Source organism: Urocitellus parryii, unplaced genomic scaffold, assembly GCF_045843805.1.
Source record: "Urocitellus parryii isolate mUroPar1 unplaced genomic scaffold, mUroPar1.hap1 Scaffold_59, whole genome shotgun sequence".
Taxonomy (NCBI): Eukaryota; Metazoa; Chordata; class Mammalia; order Rodentia; family Sciuridae; genus Urocitellus; species Urocitellus parryii.
In genome coordinates this window covers 1,248,901-1,265,303 of record NW_027554094.1, presented here as the reverse complement: position 1 = coordinate 1,265,303, position 16,403 = coordinate 1,248,901, and the positions used below count along the sequence as shown (strand labels likewise).

The 16,403-nt window shown below is 34.5% G+C and overlaps 1 pseudogene; it reads left to right on the top strand.

Moving 5' to 3' along the window:
* The window catches only part of LOC144252789 (transport and Golgi organization protein 1 homolog), a 34,179-nt pseudogene extending 18,329 nt beyond the window's left edge, over positions 1 to 15,850 (top strand).
* The last annotated feature ends 553 nt before the right edge of the window (positions 15,851 to 16,403 follow it).

The window sequence follows — 16,403 nt, the reverse complement described above, 5'->3', positions numbered from 1 at the left end:
AAACACAAATTAGTGGTTTAAGTCAAACTAACCTTATAAAATAATTTAGTGTGGGTGCAGTTGGTAGAACTGGTAATTCTTACAGCCATCCTGACCAGTAGTTTCATATGTATCAGAAGTCTTAAAAGTGGGATAAAAGATGGGATAGGTTAGATAAATATCCTTTTATGTAGCATATATGTCTAGTAATCTATCTTAAAGAAATAACTATGCTTTGAAGATTTTGGTAATGTTTTTCAATGGAACAGTGTATTAGATTGAAGACTTAGCACAACATAATTCATTTAGGGGTTATTGTATGTTTGATTAATGGAATAGTAGGCAGATTTATTTATTTCAAAGCTTTGAGGTACAGAAAATTCTCACAATTAAATGTGAAGTGGGAAAAAAAGCAGAAACTAAGATTTAAATGTTGATAAACTGTATGTTAATATAAACAGATATAAACAGGGGGGAATGCTGCAAAGAAATACAGTAAAATGAGAAAAAGGAGAGGAGATAATTTTTCCAGTCTTTTATATAAATTTTTCCTAGATTTTATGATTTGATCATATGTTCAGAAAATACCTTTTTATTTGGAAGTATAGATTATGTGTTGTCCAAAAATCCATTAAATGTTTTGTTCATTAAGTTTTTTTTCCTGAGCAGAATTAGTCTATCTCTGTGTATGTGTGTACATATATGTATAAGTATGTGTGTGTGTGTATATATATATATATATGCACTTTACATACTTATGTTTGTACTGTAGGTCATTCTGTTTCATAGTTATTTAGCATAATTGGAAGAAAATTATTTTAGGTAAATGGACTTTGCATATGAAAATCCTAACAGTTAAAGAGGCCAAAAGCATTGGATACAAATCTTTTCAAATCTGAGTGTTCTTTTTCTGATTTCTTAATTATTTCAGACATATCATTGTTAAGATAAGTTTCCTCTCCTTGTACAATTGAGTGTAAAATCTCTTAAAAAGTATTCCCTTCTTAAATAGAAGAATCATTTGCTTGGATTCCTGTGAGGGATTTTCTAATCTCATTGAACTTTTTCTCAGCTAAAAGGAAAAAGGAAATAGAAGGATAAAGAGAAGGGAAAAACATGAAAACATTTTATATTTCTCTCTCTTGTTTCTTTCATTTCAAGAACCCCGGTACCTGTTTCTCTTTTCACTAGGTTATGTGGGATCTGGTTCCTAGCTTGTTGCTCCTCAGTTTCAGCATTTGACTTTGGAACTTTAGTCCCTACCTTAGATGACTGCTTTTATGCTACTTCCCATTTTCCTCTGTTGTCATTTTGAGTAAAAGGTCAGCAAGGCTATGACATTAAAGAAATGTTCATTTCTTTCTGTGTTGGAGTTTTCTGAATGCAATTTCCTATTACGAAGATCCCATGTATGATCCATGGACACATCTGAGTATCCCATCACCATTTATAACATTTGAAAGGACAAGTAATATGCTAAGTTACAAAGAAATTTAGTGATGTTTTAAAAAAAAATTCTGCTTAGGTTTTATTATCAGGCAGTTTATTGCTGTCTTTTGGAAATGATTGTTTTTGTCCTTTCCAGAATATGTTAATTGTCATTTCTCTTGTTGCTTGTGCATTTTCTTCTAGCAGTCTTCCCTTTCAGATTTCTTGCTATATATTTAGTGGTTTGCAGAAATAAGATGATGTAGCCTCTTAGTTTGTAAATTCAGCCAATATCCAAATTTAAATTGGAGTTCTAAGATGTTTTCTGGTGAGTGAAAGTGGCATATCTTAGTACAAAGATTATGTCTTTAATATTGTTTCCTCAGATTCCTTTTGAATAGTCATTGTTTCTAGACTTTATCCTGGTTATTTAGAATTGTCAAGTAAATGATTTTGAGTACACACACACACACACACATACACACACACATTTTTACTGTGAAATACTGTGAAATAAGGTACATATCTTAGTGTTTTTATGTCAGAGGCTATTTATGAAATATCACGACCAATTAAATTTAAAAGGCTTGTTAACCTGTACTTATTTTTAATCCTATAAATTATTATCCTGAACCAGAATGTTATTAAATTCTCACTTGGTTATGATTCTGACTGTTGTTTTAGGAATGCTGTTTGAGCAGATGTTTGACATCAAATTTAATCTTTTTTTTTCTCTCTTCTAGGTAAAAGATAGAGTATATCAAGGTAAATTTTTAGGTTTCTTAAACTTGTAATAATCCTTTGTATTGGTGTTTGATGTGTGTTTTATGTATGTTAGAAGTAGATACAGTGACTTTTAATGTCTATTATCTTTTTTTACCTCCTGAAAATTTTACTATTCCTAGGTTGCTAGCATGGATAATAGAGTAGATGATGATGGTTCCAACTCTGAGATAGGAGATAAAGAGGAGGAACAAATTGTGGATAGGGAGATGATGATAAGTTTTAATTTGGGGCAGATTAACTTTGAATATTGATGTAATGCAGATGTATTACATTTGAAGAGTATTTCTATGCTAATGATTTAATCATGCATTAAGTAATTGAGTAGATAATTTAAAGAATGGTAATGTGAATCAGTATGTTTTCATTTCTGTTTTTCTTTGCAAAGAATGAAATGATTCCATTTTCTGAAAAGAAAGTGTTTTGAGAAGGGAGGAATATCAAGCTACAACACTTTACTGTATTTCCCATCTGTCAAATAAGCTTAAATTGAAATATCATTTTGGATGGGAGGGGTACCTGGGATTGAATTCTGGGGCACTCTACTGAGCCACATCCCCAACCCCCTATATTTAGAGACCAAGTCTCACTTAGTTGCTTAGTGTCTCGCTCTTGCTGAGGCTGGATTTGAACTTGGGATCCTTCTAGCTCAGCCTCCTGAGCCACTGGGATTACAGGTGTGCACCACTGCGCCCAGCAAAATATCATTGTTCTTATATTTTTCTTAAATTTTAATAATTTTTATACTCATTGCTAATAAGCATAGATTGCTTTTTAAAAGCATAATAGTTATGCTAAGAAGTATTTCCTCATAGTACCATATAACATGTCTTTGCTTTTAGTAGATTGAGTAATTGAATTTCATTTAGTGATTGTAATAATCTTGTGTATTTTTCCCCCTTTTAGTCAATGAACAGCAAATTTCCAAAAAGGTGAACAATTTCATGAAAGAAAATGAAGAACTAATGCAGAAATTGCCAAATTATGAACAGAAGGTATAATTATTTTTTTGTTTCTTTCTCCCTTGGTTCTAGCTTGAATCATTTCTACCTGTTTTAATTTAAAAATCGTATTTTAAAATTTTTGTTTCATTATTTCCTACAAATCATCCAAATTCTAAGCAGTCATATGTATTAAGTATAGCTTTCTTCTGGAAAGGGTCACTTGTCTGGAAGTAACTTGTATAGTAGCACTATAATTTGTGTATCTTAATTCTGAATGCTTTATTTACATAGATGAAGGAATCAAAGAAACAGGTCCAAGAGACCATGAAACAAAATATGATTCTTTCTGATGAAGTAACTAGATATAAGGTAAAAATCCCTTCTTTGGGGGGAATTACATTCTAAACTCAAAAGTAAATGTAATGAGTGAGTAATCTTGACACCTTTTTTCTTCCAGGATAAAATGAAGCTTCTTGAAAAAGCTAAAGAACTTCTGGATGAGAGAGCTAAAAGTCTTCATGTTATGTTAGAATCTGAGCGAGAACAGAAAGCTAAGAATCAGGACTTGGTAAGAGTTTTGCTGCTAAGTGTTACTGCAATTTGGCTTTTGAAATATTTTGTAAAATTGGTTAAGTTGAACTTAGTCCAGCTGTTAACTAAAGTAAGATTAGGAGTCAAGGAAGTTGAACCCACTTCTGCCCATTTTGTGGAACTTTTAAGTACTGATACAACAAATTATTTTTATGGGCCTAGGAAATATTTTTATTCTCAACCTTGGATAATTTTCATATTGCTTTGCTCTGCCCTTGGAAACATGCAGAACAACTAAAAAACTATTGTCCAGTTGAACAGTATTTGTTTACTTTTTACTTGAAAGAGTAATGAATTAATCAATTTTCTGTACTTAAAAAATTTTACTTACATATTTCATTTTCAATTTCTATAAGTTTCTGTAATTACATAAAAGTTGCAAAAGATAGTAGAGAGTGTGTTCTGAAATATCTTATCCCCAAGTAAGCTTTAAAACATTTTATTTACTTATTGCATTATGGTTTTCTATACTTTGACCTTTTTTTCTGGTTATCTCATAAACAGTAAGGTTGTGGATGCCATGAAATATTTATGACTTCATTTTCCCTCATCTCTTTCAGTTCTTGATTTTTTGCTTAGTCCAAAGCTGGATCCCCTGCATTTACCTGAAATGTAATGGGATGGCTTGACAAATATTTTGTTGTGTTTATCTTTTTATATATATATATCAGTATTTCTACTGAAATCCTAATGCATATTTTGTGTTCTGTTTTCACCTGGCAGATAATGGAAAATAAGAAATCTATAGAGAAGCTTAAAGATGTCATTTCAGTGAATACTTCTGAACTTTCAGAGGTAAAGCTGCCAACTCTTGCTAACGGATATTAATACTACATCTTAGTTTTGTTGCGGACCAAAAATTTGAGGTGTGCTAAAATGTGCAAAAAATGAGAACTATATGATGTCTGGTTTGGGAAAGTGTAACTTTGTTTTTTCTTTGGAATTAATTCACTAACTGTAGTGTTTTGCATTAGCTTCAAATTATCCTTAATGAAGCTAAGCTTCGTGAAGAGAAGGTGAAGTTGGAATGCTGTAAGCTTCAGAAAGAAAATGCCATGCTTAAGAAGGAGAAAGAGCAGGTAAAGAAAATTTGATGTCATACATAATGTAAACTAGAGAAGTGAATATCATTATCTTGTATCTTTCTTGGATCTGTTTCTGAGGTAAGGAATATTCATGTAGGACCTTTTCTAGATATGCAAAGTTTAAACAATGCTCCCCAAATTGAGTGCATATATATGTTCTCCATCTGTTTTGGATTTTTGGGTTATTGCTTTTCTTATCAAATGTCAATCAGTTATTAACTTGCATAGCCTCAAAGAAACTTTTTAAACCAGAAAATTAAGTATTTTATGATCCTGTTTTGAGTAGTTACTGATTCACTGGCCAAGGGAAGATTACATGATAAGGAATCTAAATTTAGGAGACACTCATATGTGCCCAGCCATTCCTGCTGGAGGTAAATTATTTGAATTGACAGCAATTTTCTGGGGAATGCAATAAAACAGGGTCAACTTCCTGATAGCTCGGATGTTCTTACTGCAGCTGTGAGAGTTGGGGCCACTCTGCCCTCTTCCTTAACCAAGGTCTCAAACCCCTCGATTGAGGCAGTTCACCAAGGAGTATGGCTCTCTATTTCTTTGTCTAAGTCTTGTAGTCCTAATGTATCCAGTGCAGAAACCCCTACCTAACCCATAGGAATTCATGTGTTTTGACTTTTCAGTTGCAGCAGGAAGTCAAAGACTGGAGTACATCACATGATGAGCTCAGTGAACAAATCAAATCATTTGAGAAGTCCCAGAAAGATTTACAAGTAGCTCTTAGTCACAAAGATGATACTATTAAAATAAGTTTATACTCCAAATACATGTTTCATCTCATGAATTCTCCTGAAATCTTCTGAATTAAAGTCGAGAGTCTTCCAACCTTTTGCTTCTTTTCTAGGCTTTGACTAATTACATCACACTGTTGAATCGGTTACAATGTGAATCTAAATTTGAGGATCAAAATAGAAAAGATGAGTCAGATGAATTAACCAATAGAGAGAGAGCAGGTAAGATCAGACTCAGGGAGGTTGAATCCTTTTTTGCTTCCCTGTCTTTAATTAAGTATACAGATGCCACTTTTCAGCTGGCTGAATTTCTTCTTAAGCTTCAGGGTTGTAGACACATATCACTGGATCTATAGATATGTCTGTTGCATTGGCAGAGGTCGGTTGCTGGGGTGTAATGTAGCAATAGGCATGTGAAGAACACTGACTTTTTCTATCCCATTGAAAACTAGTAAGTACACTGCAGCTACAATAGTCACATCCTATACCTCTAAGTATTGAACATTGTACAGTAAGAGAAATTTATTTCTTAACTTATGCAGATAATACTTGATTTTGATACTCATCATCTCTATGGCTCTGTGGTTTTAAGGTCCACAGTCAGTCTTAAGAGTCCAGAGGCAGTTGGAACCATAAACTAAGGCTGTGAGAACAGAGGCTAGAGACTATCAGAAAGCTAGAGAGGGAGTGTAACAGTGTTTACTGATGAGGAAAATATTTCCAGATGTTTTCTCCCAAGTTGGATATTGCTTACATAGCAAGTATTTCAAACCACACCTGGTAGTAGATTCAGGGAGAAAATATAGGATTGAATCTTTCTAAACGAGACACTTACTTGCCCAGGTGAAGATAGATCTGAGAGAGAAGAAAAGCTTTTATCTTACAAGAATAGCATAGATAACATTTTAGTTGTGCAAACTAGAAATTCACCTTTTCTTTTGTTTTTAAGACAGACACAGTACTTTTATTTATTTTTATGCTGCGGATCAAACTCAGTGCCTCACACCTGCTAGGTGAGCACTCTACCACTGAGCCACAACCCCAACCTGAAATTCACCTCTCTCTCTCTTTTTTTTTAAATCTAAGCTTGCAATTCTCTGAAAAGTCATTAGTCTAATCAGTTTAATCATTTAATTGATTTTTTTTCTTCCAGTGTTTGAACACAATCATTATTTAGTTTGGGGAAGTTAGGAGAATATAGAGTTAAAAGTAAGGAAAGAAAAAGCTAAAGTCTTTTGTTTTTTAGGTGATTGGAATGAGAAGATCAAAGATCAAATTAAGCAGATGATGGATGTCTCTCGGGTATAGTTCTTTGTAAGAGTCCCATAGTGCCTGTGAATTCTTCCTGTGCCTCACTTTTAAGAATACCTCTCTTTTCTGCAATTTTTAGACACAAACTACAATATCAGTAGTTGAAGACGATCTAAAACTTTTAAAACTTAAGCTAAGAGCCTCGATGTCCACAAAATGTAATTTAGAAGGTGGGTTCTTCTTGAGAAGAAATTGCCATGTTGGAAAGTCTTAAAATTTTAATGGAAAGATAAAGAATGGCTTCTTGCTTTTATGCTTCTTACTTTTCTTGGCACTACTCCCTCAAACAAGTTCTTAAGTACTTGTACACATATAGAGATAAGCTGTTTTATCCTTTACAGACCAAATAAAGAAATTAGAAAGTGACTGCAATTCACTACGGTCTTCTAAAGTTGGACTGGAAGAGGAATGCAAAACTCTTAGGCAGAAAGTGGAGATTTTAAATGAACTCTACCAGCAAAATGAGATGGCATTACAAAAGTAAGATTTTCATTGTTTGTTATTGTTATCACTGTGTGAACTAATAGATAATTTTATCTTAAGATTATTTACAATTTCTTCTAGTTGTAATAAGTAGAGATTTGTCTTTTTTCCAAATCTGCTGCTAAAATCATTCATTGAGTTTAGGATTTTTTAAAATTCAGGATTTAAAATATTATTTTAGTTGTAGATGGACACAATATTTTATTTTATTTTTATAGGATTTTTTAAGAGAGAGAGAAAGAGAGAATTTTAATATTTATTTTTTAGTTTTTGGCGGACACAACATCTTTGTTTGTATGTGGTGCTGAGAATTGAACCCGGGCCGCACGCATGCCAGGCGACCGTGCTACCGCTTGAGCCACATCCCCAGCCCGACACAATATTTTATGTATTTTATGTGGTATTGAGGACTGATCCCAGTGCCCCACACATGTGGGGCATGTGCTTCACCACTGAGCCACAACCCCAGTCCTATTTCAGTACTACAGCTCAAACCCAGGACCTTGAGCCATGTGCTCTGCTATTGAGCTACCTCCCCAGACTCCTTGCTCTTTCTCATAAGGGACTAGGGTCTTACTGCTTTCCAAGCTATCTTTAATCTCATCATTCTGCCTCTGCCTCCTGAGTATCTTCGACTGTAGGTAGGTCACCACACCCAACTATTTCTTTGTTTTATAGTTTCTAATCCTTTGACAAAATTCATAATCCTTTTTTTTTCCTCTTTTGTGGTGCTGGGGTTTGAACCCAAAGCCTTGTGCATGTGAGGCAGCACTCTACCAACTAAACTATATTCCCAGCCCTGAAATTCATAATCTTGACTTTACTTTTTTGATTATATAAAGCACAGTGATTTTAAAACAAGTGCGGATAACCCCATTAGGTGGTTTCCTTTTCTGTGGGATTTTTTCTCACAGAATTTTGTCTTATGGAGTGCCTGGTCAGTTTTGATTAGCCAACATTGTTGTGATAATTATAGATGAAATTTGAGGACTAAGATAAATTTATCTTCTTATAGAAAAGTTTTGAGGTTACTTGAGTAAGATTGTCACTTTAAACTTAGTCAGCAATTAAGATAATTCAAAAGTGTCTTGTCTTTTCAATGTTTCAGTATTGTTCCTTTTGGATTTTTTGTCTGTTCATCACTTAAGTGTGCAGTACTTTCTAATCTAATCTCAAAGGCTAGGGCTTTTATTAAGGGTCCCTTTATTTGTAGCCCCAAACACTTCTTTTTTTCCTCTAAGCCCAGGAATTTGATGAAGGCTTAGTTCAGACTCATTACATCTTTGTGTTATCTTCAATATGTGGGTGAACGTAGGAGAAAAGTACCTTAAAGTGCCAGCCTTACTTGTAATTCTGAGATTCCTTTTTCTAATGGATCTTGGCCACATCCATATATCTCCACTGCCTTTTTAGCTTGGATCCCTTCAAACACATTTTATATTTTTATAAAGATGTTTTGATTGTTCTTAGTGCTCCTCAGACTAACTCTTTGATAATTGGAAACAAAATTCTCTCTGTCCTTCAAGATTCAGTTTTCCCCATATTCCTTCCTAAGCCAGTGGGGAAAATTATTATATTCCTTTAGGCATCATTTATACCTGAAACAGTGAACTCTTTTATTCTTTAGCATCTTACAAGGTAACTAGTATATTATAGCCACTCATAAAATACTTGCTGAAGAATTAAATGAGAAGCTATATATGAATATATAATCCCCTTTTTCTATTTGATATCAATAATCCTTTTTTAATATAGTTCTTCTGATTTATGGAAAATTAAGTTTCAAGTTAATTATCTTTTGAATTGGAACTGTGGCTAAAGAGGGTAGTACAAGAATAGCAGAAAATAGTATTTTTTAAATCATTAAATGTGGCTACCTTTGTCTCAGTAGATGAACATCTTGAGTTTCATGATCAGAGTTAAAACTTGTCAGTAGATAATACTCTGATCGTGGGTCAGTTTGGCTTCTTTTTCTAGTTGACAGACATTATCAAAACTCAGATTGGTCTTTTTGCTTAATTACAATTCTTTTGAAATAGATATCTAAAGTGTGAAAAATGTTCTGTGGTTAATTGCATAGCTAAAACACATATTCTAGAAGATTTTTTCTTTGACTGACTATATCTTTATTATGGTACCAGTCTTGGATTGAGAAGAGTTCCCCCATGACAAAGATATACTTAGTGTCCTACCCATGGCAGAAACGAGAAAATAATTATCCCCTGCTTTATCCTAATATGTTTAATTATGTTAGGTTGATCAGTCCTGATCTTCCACATTGAAGTAAAGTGAGTTTTTATTATCTTACACACAGGAGACTTGCCCTTGGGGCACATGTTGTTTTCACATTTATTTTATTTACTGGTAAGTAGAGAATTAAGAGGAGAAGTTAGAAAATGTAAGTGATTTGCCAGAGTTTGATTTACGAAATTGCAGGTTTGAATTTCTATTTTATGTGCCTAAGCATTTTATAGAATTGTGGGAAGTGATATTCACAAAGAAAAACTTTTGATTTGATAACTGGCTTTATTTTAGGAAACTGAGCCAAGAAGAATACGAGAGACTAGAAAAAGAGCAGCAGCTGTCAGCTGCAGATGAAAAGGTGGTTTCTGCTGTACAGGAAGTTAAAAATTACAAGTGAGTTCAGTTTCTAAAGGAGGGTGTCAGTGTCTAATGAACTAGTGTTAGCTTTCTTTTTAATCTTTTTTTACATTGTGTAGATAGAAGAAAATAGCTTGGAAGTATAAATAACGAGAGGATATGAATACATTCAATTCACACAGGAGAAAAAATAAATTTCAACTTAACAAATGAAAAATGTTAACAAAGATTTACTTATACCTAATGGGCAAGACCATAGGGAACTTGGTCAATGCAAACAGTTCTGGGGGTTTTGTATGTTGTAGTAATTCTTTAAGAAATCAGTTTGCTGTGTGATGTATCAAGACCCACAAAAGTGTGGCATTTGATAGACCTTGGAAATCTTCTATGGATATAATTTGAAAAAAACAAAAAAAGTTTTAAGGAGGAAGATATTTCTAGCAGAATTACTTGAGAACACACTCATGAACAGTTAAGGAAACTATAATTTATCATTCAGAATCTCTAGCAATTAAATGATAAAGAAGTTATTAGTATTAGGTTTTTATTTAATTAATTAATTAATTTATTTATTTATTTATTTTTGGTGCTTTACTACTAAGCTACATCCTTAGACCTTTTTTTTACTTTGAGCCAGGGTCTCAGTTGCATAGGTTCCCACGTAATTGCTGAGACTGACCTCGAACTTGTGATCCTCCTGCCTCAGCTTCCCAATCATTGGGATTACTGGCATGTGGCATTGCACCTGGCCTGTAGTATTAGTTTTGATCACACTGGATTCATATAACCATAGAAATGTTTTTCTTATGTATGATAAAGTCTTTAAAAGTATAGCTGATGGAATAAAGGGAAAATGGTCAGAATGTTTCAAATGTTATTCAATTGTTGTAATTCTTAGGCGGAGAATTGAAGAGATGGAAAAAGAACTACAGAAAACTGAGCGCTCATTTAAAAACCAGGTAGTAATTAATACTGTCCTGTAGTTGCAGAATTCTTTGATATCTAATACAATTATAGGCTATTATAATGAGTCCCTAAAAACATATTTTTTTAATGTGTTGTCTTTTTCAGATTGCTATGCATGAGAAGAAAGCTCATGATAATTGGGTAAGATTTTTTCCCCCTTTTCTTTATTTTGTGCATAGCCTACCGCAACTGAATTTGAATATTTTCTCTTTAATAGCTCAAAGCTCGTTCTGCAGAAAGAGCTATAGCTGAAGAGAAAAGGGAAGCTGCTGATTTGAGACAGAAGTATGTGATTTTGGTATCTTACTATATGTTTTATAGTGTTTTAAGGTTATCCTAGATATTATCTATGAAGGAATAGATTGCTGTTTCATAATTCAGCCCATTCTTTCTCAATATTCAAGACTATTGGAAATGACCCAAAAGATGGCAGTGCGGCAAGATGAACCCGTGATTGTAAAACCTATGCCGGGAAGACCAAATTTACAAAATCCTCCTCGGAGAGGTAGGGGGCACTTTGTAAAAGGAGCTATTTTATTTCTTGGTGCATAATGTATGTAAATTACTTTTTATTTCTGTGTGTAATGGTTATGAAATAATCTGAATGATTTGCTAAAGCGGGAGGTGAGGGTTGGTGTCAGGGAGAAGGCTGCCTTAAAGTAGTAGCACGGCATTGTTGTCTTTAGGTCCACTGAGCCATAATGGCTCTTTTGGTCCATCCCCCTTGAGTGGTGGAGAATGTTCCCCTCCACTGACAGCAGAGCCAGCTGGGAGACCTCCTTCTGCTACTCTTAATCGAAAAGATATGCCTAGAAACGGATTTGGTTAGCATTCACATGTTGCTTCAAGGTTTTGGTTTTTTTTTTCCCTTTTGAATATTTTAATGAAAACATATAATTTGGGCCTGTACAATATATAGAAGATAATTTCTTACTTTATCTTAGTGAATGTTTTCTGTAAAATCTGTTCTAGAATAGAAAACATTTTTTTTTTCCTGGAGGTCTCTGTATTGTTTTTTTCTTTTAAATTTTACTCTGTGAAGTGTAAACCTTTATCTTTAAATTAAATCTCTATGGTGTTCCTTTCCCAAATATTATAAAAGTAGCCTTAAACTTTATGTAGCATACTTTATTTCCTACATGAAAATACTGAGTCTTATTTCCAATTCTAAATAGGACTGTAGTCTTGGTAAGATTGGAAGTCAGGTTATACAGACTAAAGAAAAGCCAGCCTACACATACTTCAAGTCTATAGCTTAAAGTTTAGGACCAATACTTATTAATCTGCTGTTCTATCAACCCAAGGCAGTTCTTTATTTTACTTAAGTCTCTTCATAAATTGTGATTTACGTATTGGGCAGCCCATTTTTTTTAAAAAAAATATTTTTAATTGTAGATGGACATGATATCTTTATTTATTTTTTAAATGTGTGCTGAGAATCAAACCCAGTGCCTCACACATGCTAGGCAAACACTCTACAACTGAGGTATGACCCCAACCTCTGGGCAACCCATTTTTCATTTTGCTTTCTAGGTATTGTTGAATCCTGACCTGTCCACCAGTGGTTTATTTCTTCTGAAAAATACATACAAGGGCTCTGATCTTTCTTTCCCAAGGGTCAATGGATGGACCTTTACCTCGTACTGGTCTTCTGAGGCATCTGGGAAACCTGTTGCCTCTGGTAAAGGGACCAAGTAATTTCAAAGAATCTGTAATTGTGGATGGATGATTTTTATTCTTTTCATGTTAGAATAAGTCTGAATCCATTCTTTGATCTCTAACAGACCCAGGATGTGTTCCACCTCACATGAACAGCAGCTCCAGAAGTTCTTCTCCAGCTAAGGTTACGAATGAGGGCAAGGTAAGTTCTGTAGTTACTGTGAATCATGTGGTCATGCAGGAACATGTAGCTTTCCTACAGTACTTGCTCTTTGCTTTATCCTTCTTTGTGTTCTATTTGTACAATCCCATTTGTTTTTTAAAAAGCAAACTGTTCCCCAAGAACCTGAGACCCCCTCAGTCTCCACCATTACTTCTTTGACTGAGCATCCAGTTGGATGCTTAGAGGTTGAGAACTGAATTGGGTTTTATTCTGTGCATTTCTGGGAAGGATATTCAGAGCATGACACTGATCTTGTTTGCTGTAAACTGCATGCAATATTGAGCTTACTTTTCTCCTTAACTTGGGAATGTTGCTTAAGTGTGTACAACTGTAATGAACTACAGAATGTGAAAAGTTATCACTCTAACTTTATATGGTGTTTTGTGTTGAATGTTCTAAGGCAAAGTAAATTCATTATAAATTATATAATTCATATATTTTTTTATTTTTTTGGAAGAATGTTATTTAAGAATTCCTCCATTTGTGCAAACCCTATTTTGAGTGATTTGAATTAGATTGGTATCAGATTTTCTGAAATTGAAATACTGTTTCAATGAAACAATGATCATCTAAAATGACCTCTTGAGCCAGTCCCAAGAAATGGTCTCATTTGTTCACATAAGTGTATTCTCTTGTAACTGTGTTGCTATTATATCTGGTAGGTCTTCTGCAGCTCTATAACAAAATAAATTTTAATTATTTAGTTTCAAACCCACTACTCATAGGAAATGATAAATCAATATCTCAAATGGTGTACAGTAAATGAATGTAAATATTAAAGCTTTGTCTTCCTAATTTGTGTATATAGCACTGTGATGGAAAATACTTCTCAAGTTCCAGTGTATATATATTCCAGGAATATACATCTCTAGAGAAATCTAAGGGCAGCTTAGATAAGACCCTAAACCCCTTTGGTAGTAGAAGATTTAAAAGAGAGAAAAGACCCATTGTTAGAGAGGAGTAGAGGTGGGAAAGGCATGGCTTGGAGGCAAACCTGGGATTGAGTTCCTTTAATATGCAGTGTGGCCTTCAACAAATTATGATATTCCATTTGCTTTTGCTCTTATTTAAAACAAGACAGTCTACTTAAAGATCTCAGAGGTTGAATAATATATGAAAGACTTACTGAAGATACTCTGAATAGTAGCTATTATTACCTGGGTAGAGAATGGATTTTTCATTTTATTCTGTTCATTTTTAATATGGAAGTAATGAGCTATTGTGATGAAAGGGAAGTGATGGGGAGGGGGACTCCCTTTGAAATAGATTGTAGTGAATTCAGCATGACATACTGGTCAGAAATCACCTCTGTTAATAACCTCTGCCAGTCTTCTTGCCTTTCCCTTTCCTGTGCAGATATAATCAGTAACAAACTGCTCCCTCTTGTGGCATCCTTCCAACTTCTGTAAGCTGTCAGTGGGAATACACAGGAGGGGTGGGTAGAGTTTTGTTGCACTGATGGTGTTCTCTGGACAGGTGCCTGTTTTGGGTTTTAGCTTTTATCGCTGTTGGTACTTTGTCTTAATACATAGGAACTTTAAAACTTTTAACTGCTTTCAAATCTTAAATTGCAGGTTCATATGGCTATGAAAGGGCCTCCTCCTTTCTCAGGGGTACCCTTCGTGGGCCCCCCGATGGGATGGCCTCCACCACCTCCCATTCGGTATGGACCACCACTTCAGCTCGGTGGGCCTTTTGGGCCTCGGCCAATTCCTCCACCATTTGGTATGATGAACTGAACAGTAGTGATTGACTTATAAATCACCTTCATCTTTCATTTCTATTGCTTGCTAAAACAGTTGGTTGCTATCTCAGGTCTTTACAATGAAAGGATAAAGCTGAGTACATTTTAACTTTTCCTCCAGTTTTCTGGGACATATGGGACACTACATAATCTTATACTGAGATAGGCAATAGCTATCTCTCATAGACAAGGATAAGGGGCTATATACAGAAAAGCCAGAAATATTACTTCTGCAGATGTTTGTTGAAAATCTGTTGATATGCACTGCAATAGATGGAAAGGTGGATGACACAAATGCCATAACTTAAAATTTTGTCACAGATATGAAAATCCTATAATATAAAGTTTGTAATCACCCATAATGGAAGCATAAGCAGTAGGTTATAGAATATAGAAAAGGTAAAATCAAACCCTCCTTACCTTGAGAAAAGTCACAGGGAAGTGTTAAAGAGGAGGATTTAACAGTGACCTAATAAATGTTGCTGATTTAATTAGGTGGCTGTGGAAGGCCTTTTCCAGGAGGGCATGCACCTTGATTCTGATGGCATGTGTAAAGTCCATGCTGAAATACTTCATGAATTTTTAATGGATACAGTAATAAATAGTGGAATTTCCTTTTATCAAAATTTCTTTGACGTAGTAAAGTTCTTATTTCATAATCTATCATCTTATCATGGTAATATAGTACTTCCAAATATAAATGGAGCTCTTGTGAGATAGAAATAATTCTGCAATTATATAGTAGGGAAGGAAAAAAGACAAGCCTGGAGATAGGTAGAGCCATGTTTAAATCCTTAATATGTTGCTTCATGGCTGGTTGGTCAAAGGCTATAACCTAAACTTGTTCCATCTCAGTTTGCCTCGTCTGGCAAGTCAGGATGTTCACCAGTTGATGTTCTAGGCTTGGGAGAAATTAAAGACTATACTTGAAATCACCCTAGTTCAGAAATTTCTGGGTATTTACATAACTTCCTTTTTATTTTCCAGGTCCTGGTATGCGTCCACCAATAGGCTTCAGAGAATATGCACCAGGTGTTCCACCTGGAAAACGGGATTTGCCTTTTGACCCTCGTGATTTTTTTCCAGGACCCGCACCAGCACCATTTAGACCTTTAGGTTCATTTGGCCCAAGAGAGTACTTCATTCCTGGTGCCCCATTACCACCTCCAACTCATGGTCCCCAAGACTATGGGCCACCACCTGCTGCAAAAGACGTAATGCCTTCAGGCTTTAAAGATGAACCTCCACCTACACCTAATTCTCAGAGCAGTGAGGGCTGTTCACAGGCCTTAAAACAGGGCCCATAAAATTAACCTCTGACACTTAGTCAGAAAATGGACTATGGACTATTCATCAAGTTAAAGGATTATTGGCTTCAAAATATAAAAGTTTATTTTAAATGGTTTATGTTTTTAGAATGAAGCTGCCTTGGTGCAGTATACATTTTGAGCCAAAATATTTTCCCCCTAAATATCCCCCACTTAAGCTAGAATATCCTTCCAATTTTAAAATGTGCAATAAGGAATACCTTTGTTTTAGTTAATGTAGCATATACAATTGCTAAATGATTTAGAATGTCATAATTATGGACATTTCCTGTGGAAATGCTTTAAGAACATGTATTTCCATTATCCTATTTTTAGTGTATTCCAGTTGATAACAGAGAAATGGTGTTTTATAAGCTTGATTTTTTTCTCTTTCAATATCTGGTCACAGAGACTGTTACGCTAAAAATGTTTACTCAAAGATCATAAACTTCATTTTCCTTCTTGCTGAAGTTCTTTGTTGTAATAGTTCATAAAAAATGTTTATTAATATTTCCCAAGTGTCTGTTGATTCATTGGATTGTCATGAGGCTTT